Source organism: Ctenopharyngodon idella, chromosome 8 (assembly GCF_019924925.1).
Source record: "Ctenopharyngodon idella isolate HZGC_01 chromosome 8, HZGC01, whole genome shotgun sequence".
NCBI lineage: Eukaryota > Metazoa > Chordata > Actinopteri > Cypriniformes > Xenocyprididae > Ctenopharyngodon > Ctenopharyngodon idella.
Genome location: NC_067227.1, coordinates 21,727,076 through 21,740,683, shown reverse-complemented (window position 1 = coordinate 21,740,683; position 13,608 = coordinate 21,727,076). Strand labels below are relative to the sequence as shown.

General features: G+C 36.6%; 1 protein-coding gene across 2 annotated transcripts in view; it reads right to left on the bottom strand.

Moving 5' to 3' along the window:
* The window catches only part of sema3gb (sema domain, immunoglobulin domain (Ig), short basic domain, secreted, (semaphorin) 3Gb), a 40,291-nt gene extending 27,363 nt beyond the window's left edge, over positions 1 to 12,928 (bottom strand). For both annotated transcript variants that reach the window (XM_051903196.1, XM_051903197.1), the window contains exon 1: positions 12,439 to 12,928. The gene's annotated coding sequence lies outside the window, so the exon portion shown is untranslated. The remainder of the gene's footprint in view (positions 1 to 12,438) is intronic.
* Between the last annotated feature and the right edge of the window lie 680 nt (positions 12,929 to 13,608).

The following is a 13,608-nucleotide window of genomic DNA, read 5'->3' as shown; positions in this document are numbered from 1 at the left end:
GGGATTGTCTAGAGCCGATAACCCTGTGCCACACATTCCTCCACAGAAGACAGGCCATTTCTCAATTTGAAGACCTCATGGTCTTCATCCGTCTTCACAGTGACAGAAGACTCGTCCTTACATGTCTGTCCAGTCTCCTCTTTGACATCTTTGTCCTTTGATGTAATCTTTTTAGAGCTCTCAAGACTTGTATACCAAAAAATGTTTGGTAGGTTTATCATGTTTATTCATTGCATTCTTTTTTTTCTTGGTTCTCAGTCTCAAATACATAAGAAAACCTGATGATCTTCATTTGTTTTGTTAAATTTCTTATGTTTATGTACTTGGTTTGATACCCAAAAATGATTGAAGGGTTCTAATGGTTGACTCCATCTTAAATTTCTAGATTGATGAAACCAGGAAAACCATCTCTACTTCTGTGGGTTGGATTACTGAGTGCTTCTCATGTGATGAAGACGCCTAAAAGCCAGTAACTCACTACAAAAACAGTCACAGCTGAGAGCTTCAACTGATACTCACACTGTGCTTTTAAACCACAGCGGCCAGCAACCTTTAACCAAAGACACACAAAACACAATGACAGCATCGCTAAAGATGGATGATCAGGCTAAATCATGCCTGCCAAGAAAACCAGAAACACAAGCTGCTCAAAAATCAAGGGATGAGTTTTCATTTGAGTTTACTTCATTTGCTCTATTTTTCAAGGATGTGGTTAATTTTCCATTAGTCACTCTTTTTCATCCATAAAACTTGTTTTCTGCTTGATATTAGGTGCTTTATTTCTGGTAAATGATGCAACAAAATGGGTGGAAAACTGCATGAAGGTGGCTGTTTGGTCTATCAGTTGTGGGCAGTGACAGATTGCATATGTTTATCTGGGCCACCTGATCTCCGGAGGCAAATTGAGAACGACCCATGGGGAGAAATCAGAGGGGTACGATCAGAGACTATTGTCATACTGCTGCATTTTAGCCTGGAGCTGTTAGTGTCTGTCAATGAATTCCATCTGCAAAGAATAATAATTTTGTGAGTTCTTCTCTGAGGTTTCGCTCTAGTCATTAAATAAATAGGCCTATATGACAAAACAAGACAAGAGTGTATAAACAAATCCGTATTAACACTAAATACAACTACTGTATAAAGTGACCTCTTTATGCGATTACCTCAACCCAGGCTCATTTGAAAAAAAAAAAAAATTCTAGATATATTTTCTCCGGAAGAAAAAAAACGTGAATCTGGCTGTTGCATGCATCACGGCAGTTTGGAAATCGCACGTGTACCTCGCACTTTCAATACAATTTTTCATTTTTCATTGGGCAAGTGTGTTCATATAGAGGTTTTCATGTATAAATTCAGATTTAAAATTCAAAGAGACTAGATAGTCTATAAGCCTGACCTGACGTTTTCATAACAATCAGTCACTCGCATGTCACGCCCATGCTCACATCCGCGCTTTATCCAACATTTAGAGAGAGGTCAAGATGAGTTCAACCTTCACTCCTTTTTAACAATTTATGTCAAGTAGTGTAAGTTGCCAGGGCATGTGGTCATTGTGTTGCATTGATGAAAATTTTCTCTTGATGAATAATTAGACTGCTTTGCAATAAAAATATTAGCTACCTACACAAACATGCAATTATTTTCAGCGTATTAACTCTTTTGTAACATGTTTTATGGTCACAGATATGTTATCAAAGCCTTTCAAATTAGAATGAAGATGGTGATTGTTGATGTTGAATTCAGATTTTCATGTATTAACAGCCACTACATATGTTTGGATGAGGCAGCGTTGTAACTTGCATGAGTCAACAACGCTTTTACAATGTTGACCCTAAATACTAATAGAAGTGCTGAGTATTTTCATTTTATAAATAAAATACTTACAGCAGTCCACTATAATAACTTATGAAGCAGTTTTAGTAGAGGACTCCTATTACATCATGAGGAAATCATGTTTAACCCTGCCTTTTTACATTATAATTCAACAGAAAAAGCAGAGAGCTGAAATAAATTTGTCCACAGTATCATGGATATGCAGCATTTAAATTTAAGAAGTGGTATGCATTTATGTTCTTATATAGGTTTCAATTTGTAGGGTTCTCTATATGTAATAGTCTAATGTAACTTTTTTCTGCATTGTCAATAGATTGATCAAGAGGCAGTCTAGAGTTGTAAGGGCAGGAGAGAAAACATGATTACGCACAACAAACAAAAGCAATTTCACAGGTGAGAAGTGATAAATTGGCTTTTAAAAATATCTGCTATAACATTTTTACATTGTAAAAATAATGATAACATTGAATTGTGCAAGGAATCGCATGGAAATAAGTCTTTATTAATCAATAATCTGCCTCTGTAATAACAATTTATGTGAAAAGGAACAAAAGACGTTGGTGCTTTACTGCCACTAGTGTTTATTTCAGCTGGAAACTGCAGTGGATTGTATGGGTACGTTTTTGGAGATTTGCAAAAATTTAGGTAGAGGCACGTTTTGAGCCTATATTAGATTAATTCGCAATTTCATTAGCCAATTAGTATAATTTATTCATAATTTGTTTTCATTTTTATCAAAAATGGTAGAAAAATACCAAACAAAAAAAATCAAAGACTATTACAGAGTAAAACAACATAACATCTAAAGTAATTCATGCATGTAGATAAACCACTCTACATTACTCTACCCAAGATATATGGCTACATGACAAGTTGAACTAGAAACACAAAATCTCTGAAATCCCCTCCAAATCCTCAGGCTACATTTCATTCTCCTGAGAAGAAAGTGAGAATCAAAAGCATATTCTATAGCCCAAACCTTGCATTACCTCTAGGCCTCTGAAGATTTTGTAACCACTTTTCAGTAAATCTGAGCAAACAACAGATAGATGGAAAAGAAGGAGAGAAAAGTAACAAGAGATTTAGCCTGAGCAATTAAACCACTGAGGTGGAGAAGCAAAGGTGAAGCAGTCAACCCTATCACCTCTCAGAACGCAGGCTGGGTGGGGCTAATGCGGTTTGCTGTCAATGTTAGCGCTCATTAGCGTGACGCATTAGCTCAGCAATAGAGCTGCCACTGACTCGGAAAACAGCCCCCAGGGGCTAACAAGTGTACAAAAGGGTCAAGAGGGTCATGTTTCAACATCCACCACAGAAGAAATACAATAATCATTTACCAGGAACTCAGACTTTACTGTTAAGTTTTACTTTCTACCTTCCCTGCTGAAAAATAAACAGCTTGAACTAGCCTAAGCTGGTTTGCTCGTTTTTACTGGTTTAGCTAAAACCCCCGCAAACCAGGCTAGCAAGCCAGCTTATGACTTGGTTTATGCTATTTTTTTCCAGCAGAGATGCTACCAAATTTAAAGCTAATCCACATATAAAGGCTTGTTGTCTAACATACTTTGAAGTACGTTTTGGGGAGATTTATTACTAAAAGTTTACAGTATTTTAAGAGTAAATGAACAGTTCAGCATCATTCATACACTGTAAAAAACATTTGTCAAAGTAATATTTACTTTGTGTTTTGTCATCTAATCAATTGACGCAAAAATACTGGCAAATGCAAGTTAAATCTAATTCATCTTGCTTTTTATTATATTACCAATGTCTCTTTTCAAAAGTGGATCTTCAGACAGACCGTTTAAAAAAATAAATCTACATTCAGCTCTTTTATGACTACAGTACAGTACAGTACAGAATGATTCAGGACGGTAAAAACTGATCCGGCTTGCGTTTCCACCGCCAACAGTACCCCTTACTTGATAGTCGTGGTTTATACTGGAAAGTAGTGATCAACGTCACTTGATAGGCATCACTTTCCTTTTTCTTCACCAATGATACCCAGGAAGGTCTGCACTTCCTGGGTTGACCATGGTACATTGCTACGCGCCCACATAGTGTTGCAACGGTTTTGTGTTTCAACTGTAAATTAAAAAAATGGCACCTCTTGTGTTGTCATTCCCCTTGTAGCACACGCAAGTGATGATTCTCTGTCAACCAATCAATATTCTGCAGTGAGTCTAGCTCCACCCTTTAGGTACCGGACTACTGTCCTAGATACCCTAACGGAAGGGTCCAAAAAAAGTTGTAAGGTACGGTAATTTTCTGCCAGAACATTATTCGTCAAGTTTACGGGCATTTCCTTTAACCCTAAAACATAACTCAATACAATGCATGATTTAAAATACAGGCAAAACACCTGCAAAATAAATACGAAAAATTCATATCAACAGTACATTGGGCCCTATTTTTACCTTTTTTTTTTGTGTGTGTTGTAGATAAGCAGAAAAAAGTACAATTACATATATAGATACATTTAATGTTGTATTTTTGCTTTTTCATACACTAACCCACCCGTTGTAGCCTTTGATGCATGTTTTTTGGACCTGTCGTGCAAAAATGGCTGACAGCCAGCTCTAAAGTATACTGGCAAGTGGCATAACAGATTGGCTTTCTCAGGGCCAGGTCTAAAGTAAGTTCATGTTGTGCGCTTAGCAAGCAAGGGAAGGTTTTCACAAACACACATATGCTCTCTAGTGTCAAGGAGCTAAGTGCATGCCACTGTTGAGGGAATTGTGGCCCTTATCCAACTCTAATGTTGGCTGCCCCCTACACGAAGGTCCGGGACTGTGCATTTAAACCGGGTGGAGCAGACTGCTTTGGAGTCATTGGCTAAGCTTCACCACCCTTAAGAACCGGATTCAGCTCCTGTCTTCAAAGGCTGCTAAGCTCTGAACATCTTATCTGCGTGTCTTTGAAGTGACCGCTACACACAAACCACGGCGACATTTTTACCTTCACACATCAGCAGTGTTGTGCAGTCACCAAGCAACACGCAACAACCATTTCCTCACACAATGAGAAAGAGCAGCATGGCACATATTATAGGTTATCTCCAATGGGGAAATAATGAGGCACTAATTCAGAAATAACAAAAAAGGCGCTTTTACATCATGCAATATTAATGCACTCCATCATTCTCATGCCATACGCACACACATAAATACGCACATATGAACTCTGCCTGTCTCTCTTTTTAATCCCCACCACAATGCTCCCCTCCCCTCTGGCAAAACCAGATCCCTGAAAGTGGTGCTTGTGTGTTGTAATGTTACAAATTGAGAGCAGGAGCATTAGAGAGACTTTACGCAGAGCGGGGCGAACAGCACATGGCCCTCCCGGTGCATACCAACACCTGTTTTGATGGCCTCTCTTCTTTTATTTACATGATAAACACTGAATTCCTCTACAATTACCCCACCAGCATGGCCTCTGCTATTCATAGCTGACAGCTGTTTTCCAGCATCAGGGGACCTCATGATAGGATGCAATGTTGTTATGCACTGCATCAAAAGAATAAAGGAGGTCTAATCCATTAGTGGTTGGTTTCAATGGCATTTTGATTTGTTTAGAATTGACTTTGCTTAAGAGCACAGGTTTTACATTGAAGATCAAATGACAACCCAAAGCATCATACAAAAGTAAACAAAAAAATGTAATAATAATAATATTGCATGAACCACACAGACACTAAAAATGGCTGGATTTAGCAGGCAATAATTCACAGAAAGTAACAAAATTGCGGTCGATGTATGTGTGTGTGTGTGTGTGTGTGTGTATGTATATTATATATATATATATATATATATATATATATATATATATATATATATATATATATATATATATATATATATATAAAATGTGAAGAGTTCCATTGCAAAAAAAAAAAAAAAAAAAATCAAGGAAATTAGATTTAAACAATAAGACTAAACATGTTGAGCTATATAAGAACAATTAGTTTTCTGTCTATAAATGTAACCAAACAGTTGTCCCCTTTCCAATAAAACATGTAATATATTAAAGTGTCTTTGGTGTTTCCATGGTTTCTACAAAATAAAACTGGAAACCGAGGGTAACGCGGGTATGACGCAATTGACAGGCGACTCCTCACACGTCCCGGAGCCTTGGTTAAAATTGCAACTTTCTCACAATTTACAAATAGTTGGAAACATTTGGGATACTGTCAGTACTCAAGTGAACAAAATATATAACAATGGCCTACTGGTTTTTGGATATTTTACTGCAAAATTCATACATATTGCACCTTTGAAGTGAAATAACTGAACCTAAACAGGAGCCTGCTGAAATATGCTGAAAAATAGCAGATATTAAAATTCCATATATATACAGTGGTGGTCAGAATTATTGGCACCCTTGGTAAATATGATTAAAGATGACTGTAAAAATAAATCTGCATTGTTTATCCTTTTGATCTTTAATTCATAAAATTAGCAAAAATCTAACCATTCATTGAAGGAAAAGAACTGAAAGCAGGGGGAAAATCACATTATAAAATAAATGTTTTTCTCCAAAACACGTTGGCTACAATTATTGGCACCCTTTTATTCAATACTTTTTGCAACCTCCTTTTGCCAAGATAGCAGCTCTGAGTCTTCACCTATAATGCCTGATGAGTTTGGAGAACACCTGACAAGAGATCAAAGACCATTCCTTCATGCAGAATCTCTCCAGATCCTACTGATTCCCAACTCCATGTCGGTGCTTCTTCTCTTCAGTTCACTCCACTCATTTTCTTTAGGGTTCAGGGGACTGGGATGGCCATGGCAGAAACTTCATTTTGTGCTCAGTGACACATTTTTGTGTTGGTTTTGATGTTTGTTTTGGATCACTGTTCTGATGGGAGATCCAACCACAGCCAATTATTGGCTTTCTAGCATAAGCGGTCAGGTTTTGATTTTTTATCTGTTGGTATTTGATAGAATCCATGATACCATGTGTCTGAACAAGATGTCCAGGACCTCCAGCAGAAAAATAGGCCCACAACATTAAAGATCCAGCAGTATATTTAACCGTGGGCATGGGGTACTTTTTATCCATGTGTGCACCAAACCCATCTGGTGGGTTTGCTGCCAAAAAGCTCTTGTTTTAGTTTCATCTGACCATAGAAGCCAGTCCTGTTTGAAGATCCAGTCTTGTCTGACAACTGAATATGCTGGAGATTGTTTCTGGATGAGAGCAGAGGATTTTTCTTGAAACCCTCCCGAACAACTTGTGGGGATGTAGGTGCTGTTTGGTAATTTTTTTAGGCTTTCTGAGACTCAAGACTCAACTAATCTCTGCAATTCTCCAGCTGTAATCCTTGGAGAGTCTTTGTCCACTCAAACTTTCCTCCTCACCGCGCATTATGACGATTTAGACACACGTCCTCTTCCAGGCAGATTTGTAACATCTTTAGTTGATTGGAACTTCTTAATTATTGCCCTGATGGTGGAAATGGGGATTTTCAATGTGTTAGCTATTTTCTTACAGCCACTTTCTATTTTGTGAAGCTCAACAATCTTTTGCTGCACATCAGAACTATATTCATTGGTTTTACTCATTGTGATGAATGATTACGGGAATTTGGCCTTTGTGTTTCCTCATGTTCATACTCCTGTGGAACAGGAAGTCATGGCTGGACAATTTCATGTTCATGATCACCCTGGTGTGCTCAAAAAAAATGTAAATATGAATGGGAATATACTTCAGAGATATTTTAAAAATTCTAGGGGTGCCAATAATTGTGGCAAATGTGTTTTGGAAAAACAATTATTTCATAATATGATTTTCCCCCCACTTTCAATTCTTTTCCTTCAATGAAAGTTTAGACAGTTTTTTTCTGACACAGTTTAACTCTGAGTTCTTGTCGTATTTTATTACCATTTTTTTAAACTATAGTGAATAAACTGTAATAATGAATGAAATGTTCAAGGTGTCTGAATAAATTTTCTTTTGACTGTATATATATATATATATATATATATATATATATATATATATATATATATATAAATATATAAAATTACAGAAAATATTACTAATACAATGCAATATGCTGAAAACAGCAGATATAATAAAAACAAAAATTACAAAAAATCATTTAAAATCCTACCAGTAAATTAGTACATCACAGCTTAATAATGTACAGTATAAAATGTATATTAATGTTAATATTTACTTAACATTCAATTTAACAGTATTATTAAATTATCTTTTTAAAGATTTATTTTAATTGAGTGCAAGATGACAGCAAAGATAATCTAAATGCAACAATAGAGGAAATGAGCATGCATAATTAAATATCCAATATCAATTAATAAATTTAAAAAAAATCTCCATTCTCTAATATCAACAAATAGATATGAATTTATTATGCAATAATTCTGCAACCCCATCCAGATCTACGACTACCTTTTGAGAAACTGTCGACATCACATCACATATGACCAGTAGTCAAAGAAAAGAAAGGGTTAAATTCTCTTGGTAACATGTTTCTGTTTGTTATTTTTGGCATCCCTCATTCAACATATATTTTTATTCTTTTGTCATACCATTACATTTTCCAGATAGTCTGAGAACAACCAGACACTACAGTGTGACATTAGCGTAGCATCACTGGACCAGATGAACGGCTGATGAACACCTCGCATCTTTTTTTTCCCCCCAAGCCTTTTCATGCCCTTCTGATGTGATGACTTCATTTTCTTTGTATCCACTGTCCTCTCCAGTCAGAGAATAGATAGATAGTTTGGTTATCAGCGGACTCTCGCAGCAACTACCGTTGGTCTTGATTGGCAAAGACCCAAGAATCTTCAGAATGGAGGCTTAATTCTCTCAGGGCTGACAGCTGCAGGGATTAGGCACTCTTGCTCACTGTTATTGACGCCCCTGCATTGTGCCTTTCTCCATAAATGTGGCACCAGGACTGGGATGGGGTTGCTAAGGGGGGCTGAATAGGGGGGGTCAGCATTCTGAAGTCATGTCAGGTGCTTCTGCTTTGAAGCTTGAACGGACGCATTAAAGAACATTGAGAATATATGATATGATAAATATATGAAGACCAAAAAATTGGGGAATAGGCGTGACAAATCTTAAAGCAATACAGATATAATTTACAATCTGCATTAAGAATACTCTCATTCTTAAGGTGGACGCCTCCCATTTCCAACATGACATCACTAAATTATCACTTGTGCCCCGTATTCCCCCTTCTACCAAACCCTAGAGTCCAGTCTGACCCCACTCTGACCCCCCAGCACCGCTGACGCTGTCATGACAACCGTCTCAAGAGGCTTGTTGTATTTGTAGAGAGTGAGAAGTGTATACATGAGTGCATCTCTCTCCATGTTTGTGTGTGTGTGTGTGTGGGAGAGAGAGAGAGGCACTTGTGACAAATGGGAATTTAAGTGTGTCATTTACGGAGTGAACAAAAAAAGCTAAATGAATGTCGAAATGCGCAAAAAAACAACATGAGGTAAAGATCATTTCCCTGAATTAAGACAAAACTGGGAGAGGGATAAAAGCCTTAATGTTTAAGTTAAGGGAAGCATAGAATATCCATTATAATAATTTCACTAGAAAGATTTGGGGGAATTTTAAACTAGTAAAACAAAAATTCTGTGAACTTGAGCAGTGGTTGGTCTGAAAGTGAAAAGTTTGAAATGACAAATGAATTAAAAACAAAGGATATTTTAAAAATTTAAAGAAAGGGAGTTGTCAACATTGACAAGCACTGATGTCCAACAAATTGTTTGCGAATTATAGCTGAAGAAAGAACTAATTCTGTTCTCATGACAAATGTTCCCCATCAAGCTTAAAACATTATGTCAACAGGTTTGTACAAGTATTAACTATCCATATCTCCTTGAAATATGCCTGGAAAAGCATCTGTGTGAATATTTATGTGCCTTTAATGGGCTGTTTATATAAAAAAAAAGATTCCCTACTTAATGTTTAAAGTGTGTTAATCACAAAGACATCAGCTCTGAGTTCTCTCATTCTCTCTTTCCAAACATGACCTCATAATGTCTTAAAGGAATGCTCAAAATAGAACAAAGTGACCAATTTAGAATGCTTACTTCAGTCTTTTAACATTATTATTATCTTCTTCATCCTCATGACAAGAAAAAGGAAAAACAGATTAAGATAAACTTGGATGCGAAACATCTCGAAGACTTGTCAGTAACAGAAATATAGCAGCCTCAAAAAAAAAAAAAAAAAAGTTTAAGCATGTCCTTGCATTAAATAAAGCATAAAACTAAGAGGAATTTACTTTAGAAGTTATTTTAGAGAATATTTAGAAAGGTTTTAATTTATAAAACAATACATATACTGTTTAAAATTGAGACAAACTTCTGAAATGTTAGTGGAACATAGTTAATGTGATGAACTGCATCTGTGGTTACTCTGCTAAGACACCTGTGTGAACTTTGGCCGGTTGCATAAACTGTTTAGACTAGTCTTACAAGTTAGTCATCTCATTTTTTTCTTCAAGATTGTTCATTATTTTTTTTTAAAGTCAGTCACATAAAAAAGTACATTGGTCTAATATGAATCCAAAAAGTAAGACTGATTAGCCCAAATTAACTAAACTAGTTCATACTAAAAATAATTTGGAGCCCACTTGGTTTAGTTATCACAAAAATTATCACAAAAATGGCTAAGCATCATTTTTTGCAGATGCCATGTGGTTTGATATTTTATCTCTAATGTAATAGAATTAAAATATGTCTAAGTGTAAAATAAGTGTCAACATAACAGTGAACATAACTTATGCACGTCACAATTACACATTTCCATCAATAACTACAAGCCTTGAACTAACATGGTTTAACTGTCAAAATAAAAAAGCCTGTATAAAAAAAGATGGTGCAAGCAAAGAGATTTTAGTATGGACTGCACAGCTTCTAGTTAAGTCAGTGTATACTATGATTGGCAAGATTAATATTTCACTAAGGCCTGTCAACAATACCAAAATAAAGGCAGATCCAGTGAACCCCTTAGGGCAAGATGCTTCTCAATCGATTTCAGACCTTCTTTCCTCGTCTGCCTCAATAACTGTTCAATAATTGATGAGACAATCCACATGGATCCCAGAATTCCACTGTCAAGTCTTTCAAGCGGCAGGTTGGTTTTGAATGACTTCAATGGGTTGGTGAAAATTCTACACCGGTAAAACAGACCATCTTTATATCAGGGTCATCTGCTTTTAGAGCAAGATATTTAAAAAAATAAATAAATAAACTGCATGAAAATACGCCAGAGAAACAACACAGACGAGGCATTAAGTGCAAGGGCCAAGGTAACGATCAGAGAACTGCATAAATACCTTCATGTGATGCATTAAATGATTCTAACTTGTAATTGCACCCATGAGCACATAAACTGAGTTACTAATCAATTCCTTATTCATCATCTCTGCTTTGGCATAAAAAAATAAAAAAAAATTCTTAAGTTTCCAAAGCAAGGACGCAAATGAAATACATTTTTTATATTTCAACTGCTGCAAGCAAAAGACATGAATTTCAAAACAGCTTTAAAAATCATAACCACTAAGAGCTTTTTCATGTTTTTCACAGTATATCAAGCATTGATGTTTGATTCCAGAAACCACCAAATGTTGCACAGCCAGGGCACTATTTCAGATAAAGTTCACAGGCACTTTACAAATCAAACAAAGAAGTTATTAAAGGTCCAAATAAACCACACATTCACCTGTCTTGAACATGTGTACCAAACTGCAAAAAAATAAATAAATAAAAATAAAAAAGCTAAGCAAGTAAGCAACTATTGGAAATAGTAAATAAAAAATATCTCTATCTGCTATTCTATGCAAAACGTAGTATTAAAAATGCAAAATATATAGGGACTAAAATCAATTTTTCTGACATTATTTCAGATCTGTTATGTTTAAGATCCATAATGCATTATTTTTTCAGTTAAGGCTGTGAATGAATAATAAATTGACCGGGAGAACATACAATGTGCATTTCAAAATGTCACCTCATTGTCCTCAAACGTTGCCTACTGAGTTTGTTTTAACAGAAAGTTGACAATTCCTGAGCAACTTTAGTGTGTGGGTGTAAAGTGGACAATGAAGGCTGATGTGGAAACATCATAGCATCTTAAAGATGAAGGACCCTGTGGACCACTGAGCCTGAAACAATAGCTGTGAGCTGCTCACCGAGATACTGTAAGACTTGGTGAAAATTAAATATAAAAAATGAAAGGTCCTTAAGGCACTTGAAAACTTATAGGTGCGATTTTGTAAGTTCCTCGGGGAATTGACCTTTTTCAAGGGGTTCATATAGGTTCTCTTGAGAGTTTCATCAGTATATCGATCTGTGGAACATCAAATATCTTTTCATTTTTACAGTATAGGCGTTCTCCGTGTCAGCTGCATTTTTGGGAATCATCTACGCGTGATGATGTCCTAAGTGATGTCTTGTTAGGCGCCTCACAGTTTGAGACACATAGGTGACATAATAACGTAAACAAAGAAAACTAATATGAGAAAATGAACAAACCGTAGTAGCAACAGTCAAACAAACATACTCCACAATGTTTCAATCATGTTTCTTTCTTTAAAGAGCCACTTACTTCTTGTCCAGGTAACTTAAGATGGAAGATGTTACATTCCGTGGCACACAGCTGTCCGATGCGAACAAAACAGTCACAAAATACACATAAACGCGTCAATGTCCATTTGTTTGTAGTCTTTTAGGTTCTTTCTTCGTTCTTTCTCAGTTGCCAAAGTTTCCAGTCGCCGCAGTTAAAGTATTAGCTAGCGTTTATAAACCGGTTACCCTTTGAGAATTACGCGGAGCTCAAAAAAACTTTTCCATTTCCAGCCGCACTGTCATTTTCACAATATCATGAGGGGCAAATCCGTTAGTATTCCAGAGTCAGACGCGCTCACTCTCTGTACGAGTCCAGTCAAGTGTTTGCAGGTGTCGGCTGTGCTGTGTGCTGTACCTCGCCCTCTCTCCACTACCTCCCTATTAAAACCAGCCAGCCGTGTCAGTGTTAACCAGCTCCCTGCCAGCACTCAACTGCACGGAGCCCCCGCTGCCTGATTGAGGCGCTGAATGAGGGATTGTCATCCAGCTAATAAACCAGGCCTCTTAGTTAATCTTACAAAGAGGGAATCATTAATTATAAGATAGTACATGGAGCTCCCAATACCGAGTCCTATTAAGTTAGAATTATTACCCTTGGTGTCAGGTTGCATGGGTTATAATAAACCTCCTAGTCGGGTGAGGCCTCATATTTAATTCTCTCTTATGTGAAACAGAGCGGGTTTCTGTCAGCGGCTCTGACATACTGGTGATAATAATCTTATCTTCTAAGGGCAGATATGTTGAAATGAATAGAACTCGAAAAAGATTAACATTTACCCAGTCATTTGGGTCTAAAATTATGTCAAGATAAATTCTGTTGCTTCCACTGTTTTGGAGTATTTTGAAAACATAACCTGACAGAAAAAGCTGCATTATTGGTGGTTTTAACTCTGACTGTGAAAGTAATGTTGGTGTTTAATGTAGCTTTACATTAGCCTTAGTGTGAACAGAAAAAACACCCTAAACAGCAGATGTGCATCTCTCAGTGTAGCTGTGCCGATTTCTGCTGTGATTCAAACAATTCGTCTGTCAACAATGAACGTGAAATTGCTGTGTGACATACAATCTCAGCCGATCAAGAGATTTTTCATGTTTAATGTACATGCTGAGCTGATTTTAGACCAATAAGATTGTACAGTGGTGGGACCAC